The following is a 21,576-nucleotide window of genomic DNA, read 5'->3' as shown; positions in this document are numbered from 1 at the left end:
ATCACTCATTTGGTAATTGCCGGATTACTAATATTATTGTTTTGAAAGGGAAAGGGGGTGCAATGAAATAGGTTTCGTGTCCTACCATTCTGTGGTTAAAAGGCCAATCCCGATAATATTTTGGAGAATAAAACTGCTTAATTTTGTGTTAAAACTCCTTAACATCCCGTACCTAAGGGCCGAACAACTAATTCAATATTTGTGATATATTTTCAAACAACTTACACCCGTCAGTCTTCATCTGGAAATAGAGACCGGTGTCCCAAGCTGTATTATGCAGTGTCTGGATAAAACCAGACTTTTATTTTATAAAAAACAATGTGTAGGTGGAATTTACCTCTCGTTATCCAGTACGGCACATGGGTCATTCGCTGTATAGACCTCTAAAGAAACGGCGATATATTATCAGGTCACCCAACGAAAAAATTGACCAGAAATCTTAAAAGGGTTACGTGTTTGGATAAGCATTTTTGACGTTCACGTCCAAACAACTCATTATTTTGAGCTGTAACTTTGAGGCAGGGTAAATACACCATTCCTCTATATTTGGCGCTTAAATTTCATACGAACTCGGACTTTTCTTTTTGATACTCTGTTCAAATCGGGATAGTCCCTTTAAGTAAGAGGGGAATATTAAGGATGAATGAATAATGTGAAATGAAATGGGGCTCAGCAACATGAAGAAATGTTTTATTTACTGACAATATCTGATGATAAGTACGGGACTCATGCCCCTTGATTACAAGAACAGCCTTGAGACAGGAATTATCAATGTGTTGATCTATTGCATGTCTTTAAGTTACGACCATACTTGGCCCGATAACTAAGTAACATGTCTGCTATTAATAGTTTGGTGCCTATCAGCCTATCAGCATGACGACCTACAATTTGTAATACAACAAAGAAACATGTCTGCTAATAATGAAAATGGGCTAAAGCCATACAATGTGCTTTTAGCGAAATTTTCCCAGGGCAGCGGCGATGTGGCCTACTCTTATATCGAATTCCAACTGCCAAGGATCTTTTACGTGCACGCCAATGTATACACGGGACCTCGGTTTTTCTTCACATCTGAACGACTATGCCTTATCCCTTGTCAGGCCCTCTGTTCTGCACCACTGACAAGGGGGAACCACGCCTGAAAATCCCGATGAGCTGTCTCGGTCAAGGCAGGGATCGAACAAGCGACCTCCAGGTCAGAGAGCCAACCTCTTACTCAGTCAACGTACTACAACATAAGACAATCAGGTGCTCTAGTAACTAGGTATACTAACTTACCGCTAGCTGTATATACAGGCGTAACAAACAGCAACAATACAGGTAAAAGACAGGTAAAATCAATCACCATATTGATCCACACTTGTAGTAACTTAAAATACAAATTGAAATAGAAATGGCCGACTGTTTTATAACGTTGAGTTATATCGAATCATTTTCCTTTTATTGATTGCGCAAGCTTGAGTCTCTAGATTTATAATCACTCAAAAATAATCGCAAGCCACACTGACAAACAAAGACTTTTTGTATTGCAACATTTTGATAATAAGCCATTGCTAGGCAGATGAGGTATGTGTGTTACACCCACTCTATCCTTGTAATTATTTCTTTTCCCCAATCGTTTAAACATTGCATAGTGTAAGATAAGATAGCGACGGGAAGTTAACTTGTGGTTCGTTGTTTGCTTGGACATGGGTAACAGGACCTACTCTTATATCGAATTCCAACTATCAAGGGATCTTTTACGTGCACGCCAATGTGTACACGGGACCTCGGGTTTTTCGTCTCATCCAAACGACTAGGCCCTCTGTCATGCATCACTGACAAGTGGAAATCACGCCGGAAAATCTGGATGAACTTTCTAGGCCAATGCAGGGATCGAACATCCGGCCTCCAGGCTAGCGTGCCAGCGTCTTACCCACTTAGCCACCGTGATCCCTTAGGCTCTAATGGACATTGTCGTCATATGCAGTTTTGGCTAATATGATAATGGATAACTTTATTGAACAAGGAACTCAACCCCAGGCGCTTCTCTTCTTGATCGTCTTCGAAATAGCCCAACTACGACCAACACCAAACTTGACATGCTTCGTCATTTTACAATTGATGTCACAACGTCAAGATGGCTGCGATGATATTATGCTTGGCTCTTTGCCCACTCGTATTTTTGATATAATAACCTTATTCTATCCATCACTGCACATGCTGTCGTTTGAATTATATTAAAATTTAAGACACGTGTACAATACAATGATTGTTTTAAACGTACTTAAAATTTAAACAGTTGCACCAAAGGAGTAGTGTAGTGTCGCCTAATCACTGGTAAAGCCCCCAGGGGGCAATTGAATTATTGAAATAATACTGAACAAGAGAATAGTCAAGAACTGTCCTAGTTAAACCCCAATTCTCCCTATCTCACCGCATGACATAGTGTATGTCGAGTTACACCTCATTTCCCTCTATATATGTATAGTGTTGTATACTCGTGCATTGAAAATGATAAACTATATACAGCAGGAGATCTCGGATTCGCTCCCGGTCTTGGCCGATAAAGTTCCTCTAATTTTTCCAGCGTGGTTTCCCCTTGCCAATGGTGTAGGAAATCTCGAGTTCTCTCCCGGTCTTGGCGGATAAAGTTCCTCTAAATTTTCCAGCGTGGTTTCCCCTTGCCAGTGGTGTAGGAAGACCGAGGGCCTATCAAGGAATATAAACCAGCCAGCTAGAGATCGAAGCGCGACACTCTAGGCCACTAGGCCATCCCAACCTGCCTGTCACTGGCGCCGGACGGTGAGTCTGACAATCTAAATTGCCCAGTTACCAATAGTTCTAGCCTGTTATTTAATTCTGTCTGATTTTAGTTGTATCTTTATACTCATCTAGAGTAATAGTGTCACATTGTCTGCATAATGGGGTATTCTACTCTGCATTTAGTAACGGAAAATACATTTAGTTTATAATACACTTCTATATTTAGTAACGGAAAATACATTTAGTTTATAATACACTTCTATATTAAGTAACGGAAAATACATTTTGTAAATTTGGTAAGGTATCTAGGTAAAATTTTAAAATCACCAGTTTCACATTTTAAGCCATTGAAGAAGGTAAGTTAGTTTATTTAAAATAAATGGTTCTTTTCGATTACTAGAATGTTCAATTTGCCGTCAAACTGAATCTATATCGATGTCATCCGATTGATTTGCATTCCGATTATAGTTATTGTGCAGTGCGAGGGGAGGCAGATGCGTTTCTACTTCAATCTCCTTAAAATTTGTCTGCTTTTCTCCCACTACTGAAAGACCCCTACGTCCAGGCGAATTGTTGAAATATAATTACATCATGTGTTAGTCCCACAGTTTGTGTCAGGTGGACGTTAACGGTTGTATGGCTCTTTTCTTTGGAACCTTAAATTAGACGAACATGGGTCTAAATGCACATATTAATATACTATGAACTGTCCAAATTAAAAGACAATCGTTTACGCCTCCTGTGTCTATTCTACATGTCTTTGTATTATTTATCTTTTGTATTATTCCGCATTATCTTGGTGGAAATGTGTTTCTTAGTTCATTACAAAATTTTAAATATTATGGAAAATACTTAGTTGGAGGTTTAGTTGCTCTCGCCACCTCTTCTGAGAACGTTCTTCCATACCCACGCTGGTATTCAAGAGTCCAGTACCTTGACCACTCAATATGGCATTTAGAAAATGGCAAATCACCAGTTTGCTTTATGTAGCATTTGTTTAAGTAGACTGTGAATCGTGCACACAAATCCTATTTTCCTAGTGATGGGGTTAACGTCCACTCGACACAAACTAGGTCATTTCGGGCTAATACATGGTTCATGCGCGTAGGGATCTTTAGCAGTGGGAAGAAACCGGAGGACCCGGAGAAAACCCACAAGGCCGGACATGCGACCCCACTCCTTGTCACGTACAGCCGGTTAATCGAAACCACGCCAGTTGACTGGATGACAGACCTTAGGCCGTACAAATTACTGATCTAAAATAATGATATCAAGTAATATGGGTAGATAGTGACTAATTAACTAACTTAATTAATGGCAACACATCTAAATAATTATACGATACACCTGTCCAGATAACCAATAAGCTGTGGGGGGTCACAAAGTATATGATTTGTTCGTTATTAGTAAATTGTGCCTTGTGTAGTATGGGTATTTTTGTATTAGGCTATAAGCATAAGGTGTGTATGTATGTATACATGCAGTCTAGAAGGATAGCGTGTGTTTATTAATGTCTACACATTATGAACATAGTGTATATACACAGCCAGTGAACCAATTCTAACACATTGTACAATATAGAACACTAAAATCGATACTTCCCTGGCTATATTTCTATATACAGATTAATATTTATGTTCCCATACAAAGAGTATTATTGGTATGGTAATTACCTAAAACATGTTGTACTTGTAGATATTATTAGGGATCGAGGCTAGATTTTAACACTTGTCTTCAAAAGGCGAGATCAACAGCTTATCTGCGCTGACAGAGAAAGAAAACGTTGGCATATTAAATAACCGACATTCAATTTATATTTTATCTGTCCGGGCTGTCATCAACCCACCCACAGTTTCACGGGTTTGGACACCAGTGTTCAAAATTTGCGACGGTTCTTAGTCTACTAGCATGGGATTGTGATTATCATATACACGTCTGTATTGAAGAGAGGGAGAGAGGGATGGGAGTTTAACGTCCACTCGACACTAACTAGGTCATTTCAGGACTAACATATGGTTCAATTATATATTCAATAATTCGCTCGCGCGTAGGGTTTTTTTGGGTAGTGGGAGGAATTATACACAAAGTAGAACCATTTGCCGTAAGACACAAGACGAAAATTCACTCGGTAATTATTCGCCGCTTACAATGAAAATATATCTTCATTACATCTAAAAATGTTCGAAAGTGAACCTCTCTGTAGTTAAATTATTGAAAAGTGAATAGAACATTATGAAAGATTTCGGAAAGATTTCACAAGAAGCGCATCATTTGTCTGGAGCGGTGTCATTATCTACAGATGAGTTTGGGTATTGTCAGGGGTCAACTCTATGATTGAATGCCACAACTGAGACATGCCAGGCGGAGAGACATTTTAATAAAGGCAAAGCATATGAAATAAAATTTTCATTCGAATTACGTAGGGTCGCTTGTACACCATAGTTAACAAATGACTTATTCCCAGTTAATAAAAATCTATTTATAGTGTTGTGAAATAACGCCACGATAGCGTGGTGATAGAAAGTCAGGTTGTACTATTTTGTATGGCATATATAAAGTCCTACTGCAATGTTTTGATGTTTTGTATAATATAGTGTGTTGTAAATTAGAGTCATACTGTAATGTTTGGTAAAGTGTTCTCTGTAGAGTTTTCTATATTAGACAAGAACTATAATAAGGTGTTAACTGATTAATCACTCACTATCATCTGCTGTTACTTTTCAGACCGACTCATTTCAAATCTAGTCGTACATTCCCATGTTTTCTTATAAAACAACGTAATATGGGAGAATATAAGGAACAAAGACAAGAACCGGATATTAACGATACTGGATGCTCTGTAGACGACTATTCCTCACACATCACACCTAAAGATGGCAGATCTGTTCAATCGAAACACGCTTTTCAATACAATCACCAAGGAATGGATAAACCAGTGAGGAAATGCAGTTCAGAAGGAAACTCAGCCAAGTCAGGCCTAGCATCGTTCACTGGTAAAAAAGAAAATGGTCATTTGGCGATAAAATTTAATACACAAATGAGAATTGAAGAATCTCAAAATTTCCCATTGGAACATCGATCTGCTAAATGCGATGGAATTACAACATGTGCTCATTTACTTTGTAATAATCCAGGAATGTGTGATGGCGGCCAGGTAGAATCATGTGTACCGACCACTGGGAAATCGGATCTACTACAAAACACCGCGGAACCGAAGCACGAGGAGAGAGAAACTGCTGAAGAGCTCGACGAATATATACATGTACAATATGTATTTCATGGAAATAAACCCAGGGATGCTATTGGACCAAATCTGGCAGAGGAAAATAAAAAGCTGAAGCAAGAAAATGAAAAACTAAAACAAGAAAACGAAAGGTTAAAACAAGTAAAGGGTAGAACAAACGAAGTTAAATCAGGTTCTCAAACCGGTAAGATTTTATTGATAATCATTATGTGCCAAAACTTTAAAAATACCGTTTCCGTTTTTCACAATCAATTATTTGGCATTTTATCAGCATTACCTGAGATTTGAAGCTTGTTATGTGAACTTTGAGGCTTATTCAAAAAATAAGCTAAAGGTGCATTATTTAAGTACTAAATCTGTCTATTGTAGGTCTTCCTTTATGCCTCAAATGTTATATAAACTATTAATTAGAAATGAAATGAAATGGGGTTCAATGCCCTTTAACTAATGATTTAAATGTATAAAGCTATTTAAAAAAATAATTGTATATTCTAAAATACAAAACTATTCTGAATATTAACTATGTGTCCACAATAGCACAACAAAATGTGTCAAGACTTGCGTCTGATTTTTTCAACATCGACATTCCAGAAATGCATCAATTAGTAATAATGTATAGGTTTAGAATGATGTATAGATCTAGTTTGCAAGGAATTGTTACTCCAGTAATCAAAAATATATTATGAATGTAAAATGATTTTGTTTTCTTTCAATGCAAGCATCTGATTTTATACTCTTCAAAAAAAGAAACGCATAGTGACATTTCGTCGTCGGTATACCCTCGCTCTAGCATTGCCTCGTTGCAACAGGAGAGGGAGAGAGAAATGGGGTTTAACGTCCACTCGACACAAACTAGGTCATTTCGGGACTAAGATATGGTTTAATTTTATTTCAATAATTCGCTTGCGCGTAGGGGTCTTTAGCAGTGGGCGGAAACCGGAGGACCCGGAGAAAACCCACGAGGTTGGACAGGCGACCCTACTCCTTGTCACGTACAACCGGGGATTCGAAACCACGCCAGTCGACTCAATGATAGACTTTATGATACAGCGCGCGCACGCTAACCATTCAGCCATCCAACCCCCCTCGTTGCAACAGGAACCGGAACCGCGAATCGTCGCTGAACCAAGCTGTTCTCCAGCGTTGCTATTGCCATACCCTGTGTGTCTGAACCCATTGAATTCGGATTTGACGGTGTCGGCTCGGGACGTCTGGCTCGTAATCCGGTTTCACGTAGGCGTTTATGGACTGTCTGGTCTGAGATCCTCCGCCGTCCAGGAATTACTGCTGTAGTAGAGGTCGCTGTTGTGAATTGTCTCCGCAAATGACAGGTGGGTTTACTCTTGTCTGGCCTGGGCTTGGGCGGTCACGTGTTGAACTTCGCTGACGGTACCTATCCCAAAGGTACTCTTTGAAAGATTCAGCAGCCTGGCTACATCTATCTGGGATTCACCTGCTTATCACTAACTGTTAACGTTGTTGCGTTGGTCTTCGTTCAGATGTGGTATCACTTGGCAACATGTACAACTGATTTTGAAACCGAGAACCCCGGCATTTTAAAGGCCTTAGATTTGGGTTTCATGTGAAATGTTTGTGACGTTGTGAAACTCATGTGTCTTTGTGCAATCAAGCAAAAACAAATTTCGGCAAAAAGTATGACCAGTCACAATTAGTTACCCTACATTGAAAACCAATAATGAATTTCTGTTATCCTTACATAATGACATTAAAAACAAGTTAGATTTATGGAAACAATGGTCCGGTTCAAATAAGAAAATGATGAAATATGGGCTGTGCGTTTCATTTTTTGAAGAGTATATTTTGAACGTGGATTAAGCCGTGCAAGATATATTGTTCAGAAAGAGTATCTTGTTGTTTGTTACAGTTGTAATACCGTTGACGAAAAGAAGTGGTAGGATGGCAAAGGAAGATCGAATGAAGTTTATTGTCCTAATGCCGTATCTTATTGAACAATTATATCCAAATAATCTAATTACCATGCTGTTTTCAAAGTTTCTCATCAACGAAGATGAAGCTGAAAAACTTAGGATAATACTAAAGAATGAGAGCAAGGGAAGGTGCACCGAGGAAATGGTATACATGTTACTTAGATGTGGCAATTATGCATACATAATTTTCCTGAAGTGTTTAGAATTAACGGGCTATTCGACTTCCTGGCTTATTATTGCAATACATATATATATAAAAAAACGTAACCCGCTCATCACCAGGACCAAATAGTATTAAGCATTACTTCTGGCAGTAAAATACACCTGAAGTCCTGTAACAGGCGCACCACCAGAACACAGTAGTATTAAGCATTACTTCTGGCCGTAAAATACACTTGAACGTCCTGTAACAGGCGCACCGCCAGAACCAGGTAGTATTAAGCATTACTTCTGGCCGTAAAATACACCTGAACATCCTGTAGTGATTGAATTCATGCAATATTTACTGAAAATATATTAAGGGTCATACTATACAAAATTAAAATTTCAACAACGTTTCTTACCTTTATTTGTCAGAAGTGTTTGAGGGCATCATTAAATATCCTGGTCACCAGTATCATGAATTGATCACAAAAGACCATCCAAAACGTGAAGAGTTTATCAAAAAGGTAGAATTAGAATTAGAAGAAATATTTGATTCAACGGAGTTAGTAGTCATTACAACATTAAGGTAAGTATAATGAGCCGACTCTGACTATATGCGGGTGTCCAATTGTCAGTCCGGAACGACGAGAATGCATTCGATTTAGACGGAATAAAGTCCGGTTAAAGTCATAGCTTTGCAAGTCACGATAATTGATGTGGTGTCAGAAAGCACGTGACCTAATCAGAGCCTTCAGACCTAAACAGGAGCATTTTTCTGTCAGTAAGGCCTTGAGTATAGCAAAACAGTGACGGCAAGGAAATATGTTATAGGTATTCACATTCTGCTTATCCTTAATTTAGTTGATTTCATAAGACATATAGGCAAAAAAAAGGATAATTAATATTGACAGTTCCTGTCGGTGAGTGGTAAGACATTTGGCAGAATTATGGAAAATGGAAACTTCAAAAGCTGTATGGTATGCATTTAATCTCGTAATAGAAGCTTCATGCCTCTTAATTAACCCTGGGCTTATGGTCTCAGGTTTTCGTAATACTCTTATTCAGGGTACTTCCATATTAATTTGTTAAAATAATCTTTTACAGGAAGGGCTGTGTTCAGGTAACGTTTCATCTGCTATCACTGGGTTCAAAGAATGAACGCGAACTTCGTGAAGTTTTAGAATCCAAGGTGAAATCTGGATACATTGGTGATAGCAAAGTATCTACAGAAGGATTTTCATTTAAGAAAATTGAAAGAGGTATTCATTGATTACTGACCTTTTTGTTTCATATATTTGCATATCACCCAAATTGATTTCTAATCATATTCTTGTACTTTGATGTAATTTGTTGTTTGTATGTATGGCATAATAATTGACATATGATTGTAATTTCATCTCTTTTTACAACAAAGGCAATGGCGAGGAAATGGACACTGACGGCAATGGCGTTCACGATTCGCAACTCGTAACACAGGAAACTTTTAATCAACAAAAACGAAAGATTGAGCAATTGCAGGGGTTTAATATGAGATTGCTACAACATATTGCTGAATTAGAAACAGAACTCGAAGAAGGTTGGTAACGACTGAACAAAATATTACCTAAACTATCCTTGGCTTTCGAAAACCTGTTGCGAATCATTGTCAATTGAAACACAATGGATTAAGCTATTATTATAGACGTGATATTCTTAATTATTTATAATACACAACCACCACCAACCTTTGCAAGGAGTTAAAACATTTCCCATTAAAACTCTAATTCTTAAATTGGCAGGCTACATAAAATAGGTTTGTTTACTGTGGTAGTATGGATGCCCGTTGATGCCATGATATTTTCTCGAATTCTCAAAGCGAAACTGGAGCGAGTAGTCGAGAGGTGAGAAGCAGAAGGGCTGCAAGTCGAGAAAGGCAAGGGGTTTCAAACGCGAAAATGCAAGAAGTCGAGGATGAAGGCTGAAGATTACAAAAAGATCACAGCTGGGTTCCATAGTTTACAACATGCGACATTATAGGGATATAAACTAGAGCTAACAGTCCTAATTTCTACATTATTCAACAAAAAGCTGATTAATAATGACAAATTAATCTGGCTTTAAGAGATTATTTGTATATGGATGCTACGTAGATAAATTATTAATTTAACCCTACACGAGTTCTCGCTTTAAAAAGTATTTATTAAAACATGTTATTAAAATTGTATTTTTAAGATGAGGAAAACTCTAACGAAAGAATGACCGACCTTGAGAATGAAAACCAAACCTTGCAGTTGCAAATAAAAGCCTTATCGTCCAAACTCCAAGAGAACGAACAGAGAAAATATGACGAACAGGAAGTATACTACATTGGATCTTCAGAAAGTAAAAAGAGTACAGGTACTTAGTTTATAGAATTTTATACCAAAATGCATTTTTGCTCCCGATATTTTTACAGTAGTCATGCACGATACGCCCACATTTTGAAAAAAACATGGACAGAGAATTGGGAATATCAGTATGGCTCTTTGTCTCATTGTCCCAATATTTCACATCGAAAAAAATATGTTAAAAACTGTACCCTCTAAATCGTTAAGATGGTTTTCAATAAAGGTGGGGTAACTTGGAATTGAAAGATTATATACTGAGCGCCATTGAAAACGCATCACTTAGTTTTTCGTATAGCAAAATGATCCTGTAAACATATCTTATTTATTTTGCTTCTTATTGTGAATAATATTCAAATGGGAACACATCAATAACAACACATTTCTACACTGATGGATGTTTAATCTGTAATCAAGGGTACAAAGTCAGAGGGGTCAAAACCAAAAGTACGACCCCTGCAAATGTGTAGGGCGGTCCGGTGATGAAATGTGAAGCCTCCCCACACCATTACACTTTCCCCACCCCATCGATCCGTTTCGGAGACGCAGCAGTCTGCAAGACGTTCCCCAAGACGTCTCCACACACGTTGACGGCCATCAGCGTGATAAACATAAAAGCGACTCTCATCACTGAAGAGCACACTTTGCCAGTCTACTCTTCTCCATGTCTGATGTCCTTGAGCCCATATCAAACGCCGCTGACGGTGATGATCCCTGAGGATAGCTCCAACATAGGGTCGCAGTCCTACTTCTCTTAGACGACGTCTTACGGTGTTGGCACTTACTGGTCTGGATGTAGCGGTCTTGAGTCTGGGTTGTAACGCGTTGTTGACCAAGACGTTAGTGGACTGATGACAATTGGAGTGTCTGGCAATAGCACGCGTAGACATGCCAGCCCTGGACATTCCCATGGCTTCATTCCGTTGATTTTCAGTAAGTCTCGGCATCTCTAGCTCGATTTCTTCACACGTCCAAGATTGACGTTTCACAGTTCATGTACTGCACATTAAGTTGAAAACATGCTTTTAAAGGGCTCACACACAATGCTGCACGTGAATATTGGGTTTTTCATGTGCATCTTGTGCAATTTTTTTTTTTGCACACGGGCCGATATTTTTTGTGTTTGGGAGCATTGTGTGAAACAATAGTTTATAGTATTGCATAATATTATACATACAAAACCACCTAGTAATAAAATATTTGGGAAAAAAAAGTGATGTGTTTTCTATAGCGACGTTAAATACTGACAGTGTTCGTACGCTCATGGAATCAATGTTGCCCACCAAATTTGAAAACCATGTTAGCCGCTATCACATTCACAACGGTTTTGGCTAAGGGGGCATAACTCCGGAACAAATGGTCACGAAAACCTATTTATTATTAAAGCTGAATTTTGATTACAAAACTACAGAAATAATTAAATAAAAAAAAAAGTTAACGCCCTAAGCAGTCGCCATACCTGTTTTCCTGTTTTCAATTTGTAGAACAAACAGTAGATATAAAGAAAAAAAAAGATTTTAGCTGTGAAGATTATATATACACTTTTTTTTGCTTGTATTTTTTCTGGAGATTTCCGGTTATAATTTTGTGTAGATCAAATTAGCGAGTGGACATTTTTCAAGGTGCTATATTATATCCTGTTTGAAGATAAAGATCAAGATTTAGATAAAGAGCTGGTTGTAATTGCTATAATAGTTCCAAAATAGATAATTGAAAATGAATATATCGAAATTTCAGTCAAATTACTTTATTCTGAAATCGCTATCACTGTTTGAAGTTTTGGCATAGGTTTATTTTGGTAGCAACGTTACATGGTCATGGAGACTCAGTCTCGCTTCCCCATTTTTAAAGTAAATCATTAAATGGCTATCGTATTTCTGTCCTTTTACATGTGCACCACCGAGTGCTCTAGAAAATTGATTATAGGCTTGGCATGTGAATAAATGTCTGAATAAAAATTTATATAACATTTGAAGCCAAAATAATTCCCTGCAGTAGACAGATTTAACTGGTACATAATGCATCTTAAACTGGAGCGAGTAGTCGAGAGGTGAGAAGCAGAAGGGCTGCAAGTCGAGAAAGGCAAGGGGTTTCAAACGCGAAAATGCAAGAAGTCGAGGATGAAGGCTGAAGATTACAAAAAGATCACAGCTGGGTTCCATAGTTTACAATATGCGACATTATAGGGATATAAACTAGAGCTAACAGTCCTAATTTCTACATTATTCAACAAAAAGCTGATTAATAATGACAAATTAACCTGGCTTTAAGAGATTATTTGTATATGGATGTTACGTAGATAAATTTTTAATTTAACCCTACACGAGTTCTCGCTTTAAAAAGTATTTATTAAAACATGTTATTAAAATTGTATTTTTAAGATGAGGAAAACTCTAACGAAAGAATAGCCGACCTTGAGAATGAAAACCAAACCTTGCAGTTGCAAATAAAAGCCTTATCGTCCGAACTCCAAGAGAACGAACAGATTCTTTGTAAAGTACAACTACTTGTTCAACAGAGAAAATATGACGAACAGGAAGTATATTTGGAATGTCCAGTGGAGTCATACTACATTGGATCTTCAGAAAGTAAAAAGAGTACAGGTACTTAGTTTATAGAATTTTATACCAAAATGCATTTTTGCTCCCGATATTTTTACAGTAGTCATGCACGATACGCCCACATTTTGAAAAAAACATGGACAGATAATTGGGAATATCAGTATGGCTCTTTGTCTCATTGTCCCAATATTTCACATCGAAAAAAATATGTTAAAAACTGTACCCTCTAAATCGTTAAGATGGTTTTCAATAAAGGTGGGGTAACTTGGAATTGAAAGATTATATACTGAGCGCCATTGAAAACGCATCACTTAGTTTTTCGTATAACAAAATGATCCTGTAAACATATCTTATTTATTTTGCTTCTTATTGTGAATAATATTCAAATGGGAACACATCAATAACAACACATTTCTACACTGATGGATGTTTAATCTGTAATCAAGGGTACAAAGTCAGAGGGGTCAAAACCAAAAGTACGACACAGATGTCAGTAGCGCGTGTGTCCTCCACGGGCCATCATCACGGTAGGCTACAGCATTAACGCGACCCCTGCAAATGTGTAGGGCGGTCCGGTGATGAAATGTGAAGCCTCCCCACACCATTACACTTTCCCCACCCCATCGATCCGTTTCGGAGACGCAGCAGTCTGTAAGACGTTCCCCAAGACGTCTCCACACACGTTGACGGCCATCAGCGTGATAAACATAAAAGCGACTCTCATCACTGAAGAGCACACTTTGCCAGTCTACTCTTCTCCATGTCTGATGTCCTTGAGCCCATATCAAACGCCCCTGACGGTGATGATCCCCGAGGATAGCTCCAACATAGGGTCGTCGTGCACTGAGTCCTACTTCTCTTAGACGACGTCTTATGGTGTTGGCACTTACTGGTCCGGATGTAGCGGTCTTGAGTCTGGGTTGTAACGCGTTGTTGACCAAGACGTTGACGGTCACGTGTTGATCCAGTAACTCGAACACGTTCCACCAACTTACAATAGTGGACTGATGACAATTGGAGTGTCTGGCAATAGCACGTGTAGACATGCCAGCCCTGGACATTCCCATGGCTTCATTCCGTTGATTTTCAGTAAGTCTCGGCATCTCTAGCTCGATTTCTTCACACGTCCAAGATTGACGTTTCACAGTTCATGTACTGCACATTAAGTTGAAAACATGCTTTTCAAGGGCTCACACACAATGCTGCACGTGAATATTGGGTTTTTCATGTGCATCTTGTGCAATTTCTTTTTTGCACACGGGCCGATATTTTTTGTGTTTGGGAGCATTGTGTGAAACAATAGTTCATAGTATTGCATAATATTATACATACAAAACCACCTAGTAATAAAATATTTGTGAAAAAAAAGTGATGTGTTTTCTATGGCGACGTTAAATACTGACAGTGTTCGTACGCTCATGGAATCAATGTTGCACACCAAATTTGAAAACCATGTTAGCCGCTATCACATTCACAACGGTTTTGGCTAAGGGGGCATAACTCCGGAACAAATGGTCACGAAAACCTATTTATTATTAAAGCTGAATTTTGATTACAAAACTACAGAAATAATTAAATAAAAAAAAAAGTTAACGCCCTAAGCAGTCGCCATACCTGTTTTCCTGTTTTCAATTTGTAGAACAAACAGTAGATATAAAGAAAAAAAAAGATTTTAGCTGTGAAGATTATATATACACTTTTTTTTGCTTGTATATTTTCTGGAGATTTCCGGTTATAATTTTGTGTAGATCAAATTAGCGAGTGGACATTTTTCAAGGTGCTATATTATATCCTGTTTGAAGATAAAGATCAAGATTTAGATAAAGAGCTGGTTGTAATTGCTATAATAGTTCCAAAATAGATAATTGAAAATTAATATATCGAAATTTCAGTCAAATTACTTTATTCTGAAATCGCTATCACTGTTTGAAGTTTTGGCATAGGTTTATTTTGGTAGCAACGTTACATGGTCATGGAGACTCAGTCTCGCTTCCCCATTTTTAAAGTAAATCATTAAATGGCTATCGTATTTCTGTCCTTTTACATGTGCACCACCGAGTGCTCTAGAAAATTGATTATAGGCTTGGCATGTGAATAAATGTCTGAATAAAAATTTATATAACATTTGAAGCCAAAATAATTCCCTGCAGTAGACAGATTTAACTGGTACATAATGCATCTTAAACTGGAGCGAGTAGTCGAGAGGTGACAAGCAGAAGGGCTGCAAGTCGAGAAAGGCAAGGGGTTTCAAACGCGAAAATGCAAAAAGTCGAGGATGAAGGCTGAAGATTACAAAAAGATCACAGCTGGGTTCCATAGTTTACAATATGCGACATTATAGGGATATAAACTAGAGCTAACAGTCCTAATTTCTACATTATTCAACAAAAAGCTGATTAATAATGACAAATTAACCTGGCTTTAAGAGATTATTTGTATATGGATGTTACGTAGATAAATTTTTAATTTAACCCTACACGAGTTCTCGCTTTAAAAAGTATTTATTAAAACATGTTATTAAAATTATATTTTTAAGATGAGGAAAACTCTAACGAAAGAAAAGCCGACCTTGAGAATGAAAACCAAACCTTGCAGTTGCAAATAAAAGCCTTATCGTCCAAACTCCAAGAGAACGAACAGAGAAAATATGACGAACAGGAAGTATACTACATTGGATCTTCAGAAAGTAAAAAGAGTACAGGTACTTAGTTTATAGAATTTTATACCAAAATGCATTTTTGCTCCCGATATTTTTACAGTAGTCATGCACGATACGCCCACATTTTGAAAAAAACATGGACAGAGAATTGGGAATATCAGTATGGCTCTTTGTCTCATTGTCCCAATATTTCACATCGAAAAAAATATGTTAAAAACTGTACCCTCTAAATCGTTAAGATGGTTTTCAATAAAGGTGGGGTAACTTGGAATTGAAAGATTATATACTGAGCGCCATTGAAAACGCATCACTTAGTTTTTCGTATAACAAAATGATCCTGTAAACATATCTTATTTATTTTGCTTCTTATTGTGAATAATATTCAAATGGGAACACATCAATAACAACACATTTCTACACTGATGGATGTTTAATCTGTAATCAAGGGTACAAAGTCAGAGGGGTCAAAACCAAAAGTACGACCCCTGCAAATGTGTAGGGCGGTCCGGTGATGAAATGTGAAGCCTCCCCACACCATTACACTTTCCCCACCCCATCGATCCGTTTCGGAGACGCAGCAGTCTGCAAGACGTTTCCCAAGACGTCTCCACACACGTTGACGGCCATCAGCGTGATAAACATAAAAGCGACTCTCATCACTGAAGAGCACACTTTGCCAGTCTACTCTTCTCCATGTCTGATGTCCTTGAGCCCATATCAAACGCCGCTGACGGTGATGATCCCTGAGGATAGCTCCAACATAGGGTCGCAGTCCTACTTCTCTTAGACGACGTCTTACGGTGTTGGCACTTACTGGTCCGGATGTAGCGGTCTTGAGTCTGGGTTGTAACGCGTTGTTGACCAAGACGTTAGTGGACTGATGACAATTGGAGTGTCTGGCAATAGCACGTGTAGACATGCCAGCCCTGGACATTCCCATGGCTTCATTCCGTTGATTTTCAGTAAGTCTCGGCATCTCTAGCTCGATTTCTTCACACGTCCAAGATTGACGTTTCACAGTTCATGTACTGCACATTAAGTTGAAAACATGCTTTTAAAGGGCTCACACACAATGCTGCACGTGAATATTGGGTTTTTCATGTGCATCTTGTGCAATTTTTTTTTTTGCACACGGGCCGATATTTTTTGTGTTTGGGAGCATTGTGTGAAACAATAGTTTATAGTATTGCATAATATTATACATACAAAACCACCTAGTAATAAAATATTTGGGAAAAAAAAGTGATGTGTTTTCTATAGCGACGTTAAATACTGACAGTGTTCGTACGCTCATGGAATCAATGTTGCCCACCAAATTTGAAAACCATGTTAGCCGCTATCACATTCACAACGGTTTTGGCTAAGGGGGCATAACTCCGGAACAAATGGTCACGAAAACCTATTTATTATTAAAGCTGAATTTTGATTACAAAACTACAGAAATAATTAAATAAAAAAAAAAGTTAACGCCCTAAGCAGTCGCCATACCTGTTTTCAATTTGTAGAACAAACAGTAGATATAAAGAAAAAAAAAGATTTTAGCTGTGAAGATTATATATACACTTTTTTTTGCTTGTATTTTTTCTGGAGATTTCCGGTTATAATTTTGTGTAGATCAAATTAGCGAGTGGACATTTTTCAAGGTGCTATATTATATCCTGTTTGAAGATAAAGATCAAGATTTAGATAAAGAGCTGGTTGTAATTGCTATAATAGTTCCAAAATAGATAATTGAAAATTAATATATCGAAATTTCAGTCAAATTACTTTATTCTGAAATCGCTATCACTGTTTGAAGTTTTGGCATAGGTTTATTTTGATAGCAACGTTACATGGTCATGGAGACTCAGTCTCGCTTCCCCATTTTTAAAGTAAATCATTAAATGGCTATCGTATTTCTGTCCTTTTACATGTGCACCACCGAGTGCTCTAGAAAATTGATTATAGGCTTGGCATGTGAATAAATGTCTGAATAAAAATTTATATAACATTTGAAGCCAAAATAATTTCCTGCAGTAGACAGATTTAACTGGTACATAATGCATCTTAAACTGGAGCGAGTAGTCGAGAGGTGAGAAGCAGAAGGGCTGCAAGTCGAGAAAGGCAAGGGGTTTCAAACGCGAAAATGCAAGAAGTCGAGGATGAAGGCTGAAGATTACAAAAAGATCACAGCTGGGTTCCATAGTTTACAATATGCGACATTATAGGGATATAAACTAGAGCTAACAGTCCTAATTTCTACATGATTAATAATGACAAATTAACCTGGCTTTAAGAGATTATTTGTATATGGATGTTACGTAGATAAATTTTTAATTTAACCCTACACGAGTTCTCGCTTTAAAAAGTATTTATTAAAACATGTTATTAAAATTGTATTTTTAAGATGAGGAAAACTCTAACGAAAGAAAAGCCGACCTTGAGAATGAAAACCAAACCTTGCAGTTGCAAATAAAAGCCTTATCGTCCAAACTCCAAGAGAACGAACAGAGAAAATATGACGAACAGGAAGTATACTACATTGGATCTTCAGAAAGTAAAAAGAGTACAGGTACTTAGTTTATAGAATTTTATACCAAAATGCATTTTTGCTCCCGATATTTTTACAGTAGTCATGCACGATACGCCCACATTTTGAAAAAAACATGGACAGAGAATTGGGAATATCAGTATGGCTCTTTGTCTCATTGTCCCAATATTTCACATCGAAAAAAATATGTTAAAAACTGTACCCTCTAAATCGTTAAGATGGTTTTCAATAAAGGTGGGGTAACTTGGAATTGAAAGATTATATACTGAGCGCCATTGAAAACGCATCACTTAGTTTTTCGTATAACAAAATGATCCTGTAAACATATCTTATTTATTTTGCTTCTTATTGTGAATAATATTCAAATGGGAACACATCAATAACAACACATTTCTACACTGATGGATGTTTAATCTGTAATCAAGGGTACAAAGTCAGAGGGGTCAAAACCAAAAGTACGACCCCTGCAAATGTGTAGGGCGGTCCGGTGATGAAATGTGAAGCCTCCCCACACCATTACACTTTCCCCACCCCATCGATCCGTTTCGGAGACGCAGCAGTCTGCAAGACGTTTCCCAAGACGTTTCCACACACGTTGACGGCCATCAGCGTGATAAACATAAAAGCGACTCTCATCACTGAAGAGCACACTTTGCCAGTCTACTCTTCTCCATGTCTGATGTCCTTGAGCCCATATCAAACGCCGCTGACGGTGATGATCCCTGAGGATAGCTCCAACATAGGGTCGCAGTCCTACTTCTCTTAGACGACGTCTTACGGTGTTGGCACTTACTGGTCCGGATGTAGCGGTCTTGAGTCTGGGTTGTAACGCGTTGTTGACCAAGACGTTAGTGGACTGATGACAATTGGAGTGTCTGGCAATAGCACGTGTAGACATGCCAGCCCTGGACATTCCCATGGCTTCATTCCGTTGATTTTCAGTAAGTCTCGGCATCTCTAGCTCGATTTCTTCACACGTCCAAGATTGACGTTTCACAGTTCATGTACTGCACATTAAGTTGAAAACATGCTTTTAAAGGACTCACACACAATGCTGCACGTGAATATTGGGTTTTTCATGTGCATCTTGTGCAATTTTTTTTTTTGCACACGGGCCGATATTTTTTGTGTTTGGGAGCATTGTGTGAAACAATAGTTTATAGTATTGCATAATATTATACATACAAAACCACCTAGTAATAAAATATTTGGGAAAAAAAAGTGATGTGTTTTCTATAGCGACGTTAAATACTGACAGTGTTCGTACGCTCATGGAATCAATGTTGCCCACCAAATTTGAAAACCATGTTAGCCGCTATCACATTCACAACGGTTTTGGCTAAGGGGGCATAACTCCGGAACAAATGGTCACGAAAACCTATTTATTATTAAAGCTGAATTTTGATTACAAAACTACAGAAATAATTAAATAAAAAAAAAAGTTAACGCCCTAAGCAGTCGCCATACCTGTTTTTAATTTGTAGAACAAACAGTAGATATAAAGAAAAAAAAAGATTTTAGCTGTGAAGATTATATATACACTTTTTTTTGCTTGTATTTTTTCTGGAGATTTCCGGTTATAATTTTGTGTAGATCAAATTAGCGAGTGGACATTTTTCAAGGTGCTATATTATATCCTGTTTGAAGATAAAGATCAAGATTTAGATAAAGAGCTGGTTGTAATTGCTATAATAGTTCCAAAATAGATAATTGAAAATTAATATATCGAAATTTCAGTCAAATTACTTTATTCTGAAATCGCTATCACTGTTTGAAGTTTTGGCATAGGTTTATTTTGGTAGCAACGTTACATGGTCATGGAGACTCAGTCTCGCTTCCCCATTTTTAAAGTAAATCATTAAATGGCTATCGTATTTCTGTCCTTTTACATGTGCACCACCGAGTGCTCTAGAAAATTGATTATAGGCTTGGCATGTGAATAAATGTCTGAATAAAAATTTATATAACATTTGAAGCCAAAATAATTCCCTGCAGTAGACAGATTTAACTGGTACATAATGCATCTTAAACTGGAGCGAGTAGTCGAGAGGTGACAAGCAGAAGGGCTGCAAGTCGAGAAAGGCAAGGGGTTTCAAACGCGAAAATGCAAGAAGTCGAGGATGAAGGCTGAAGATTACAAAAAGATCACAGCTGGGTTCCATAGTTTACAATATGCGACATTATAGGGATATAAACTAGAGCTAACAGTCCTAATTTCTACATTATTCAACAAAAAGCTGATTAATAATGACAAATTAACCTGGCTTTAAGAGATTATTTGTATATGGATGTTACGTAGATAAATTTTTAATTTAACCCTACACGAGTTCTCGCTTTAAAAAGTATTTATTAAAACATGTTATTAAAATTATATTTTTAAGATGAGGAAAACTCTAACGAAAGAAAAGCCGACCTTGAGAATGAAAACCAAACCTTGCAGTTGCAAATAAAAGCCTTATCGTCCAAACTCCAAGAGAACGAACAGAGAAAATATGACGAACAGGAAGTATACTACATTGGATCTTCAGAAAGTAAAAAGAGTACAGGTACTTAGTTTATAGAATTTTATACCAAAATGCATTTTTGCTCCCGATATTTTTACAGTAGTCATGCACGATACGCCCACATTTTGAAAAAAACATGGACAGAGAATTGGGAATATCAGTATGGCTCTTTGTCTCATTGTCCCAATATTTCACATCGAAAAAAATATGTTAAAAACTGTACCCTCTAAATCGTTAAGATGGTTTTCAATAAAGGTGGGGTAACTTGGAATTGAAAGATTATATACTGAGCGCCATTGAAAACGCATCACTTAGTTTTTCGTATAACAAAATGATCCTGTAAACATATCTTATTTATTTTGCTTCTTATTGTGAATAATATTCAAATGGGAACACATCAATAACAACACATTTCTACACTGATGGATGTTTAATCTGTAATCAAGGGTACAAAGTCAGAGGGGTCAAAACCAAAAGTACGACCCCTGCAAATGTGTAGGGCGGTCCGGTGATGAAATGTGAAGCCTCCCCACACCATTACACTTTCCCCACCCCATCGATCCGTTTCGGAGACGCAGCAGTCTGCAAGACGTTCCCCAAGACGTCTCCACACACGTTGACGGCCATCAGCGTGATAAACATAAAAGCGACTCTCATCACTGAAGAGCACACTTTGCCAGTCTACTCTTCTCCATGTCTGATGTCCTTGAGCCCATATCAAACGCCGCTGACGGTGATGATCCCTGAGGATAGCTCCAACATAGGGTCGCAGTCCTACTTCTCTTAGACGACGTCTTACGGTGTTGGCACTTACTGGTCCGGATGTAGCGGTCTTGAGTCTGGGTTGTAACGCGTTGTTGACCAAGACGTTAGTGGA

The 21,576-nt window shown here is 37.8% G+C and overlaps 2 long non-coding RNA genes across 2 annotated transcripts; both read left to right on the top strand.

The window, feature by feature from the left end:
- The first annotated feature begins 9,197 nt into the window (after positions 1-9,197).
- Positions 9,198-12,919, top strand: LOC126815058 (uncharacterized). The gene is made up of 4 exons (XR_008787434.1): positions 9,198-9,341; positions 9,497-9,658; positions 10,294-10,458; positions 12,827-12,919. It is a non-coding gene; the product is annotated as an uncharacterized LOC126815058 (long non-coding RNA).
- Positions 12,920-12,999: 80 nt separating this feature from the next.
- Positions 13,000-20,735, top strand: LOC130012326 (uncharacterized). Its single transcript, XR_008787746.1, has 4 exons — positions 13,000-13,048; positions 15,543-15,707; positions 18,052-18,216; positions 20,577-20,735. It is a non-coding gene; the product is annotated as an uncharacterized LOC130012326 (long non-coding RNA).
- The last annotated feature ends 841 nt before the right edge of the window (positions 20,736-21,576 follow it).

Source organism: Patella vulgata, chromosome 3 (genome assembly GCF_932274485.2).
Source record: "Patella vulgata chromosome 3, xgPatVulg1.2, whole genome shotgun sequence".
Lineage (NCBI taxonomy): Eukaryota > Metazoa > Mollusca > Gastropoda > Patellidae > Patella > Patella vulgata.
Note: the sequence above shows the minus strand (reverse complement) of the source record. Positions and strands in the feature narration are given on the sequence as shown.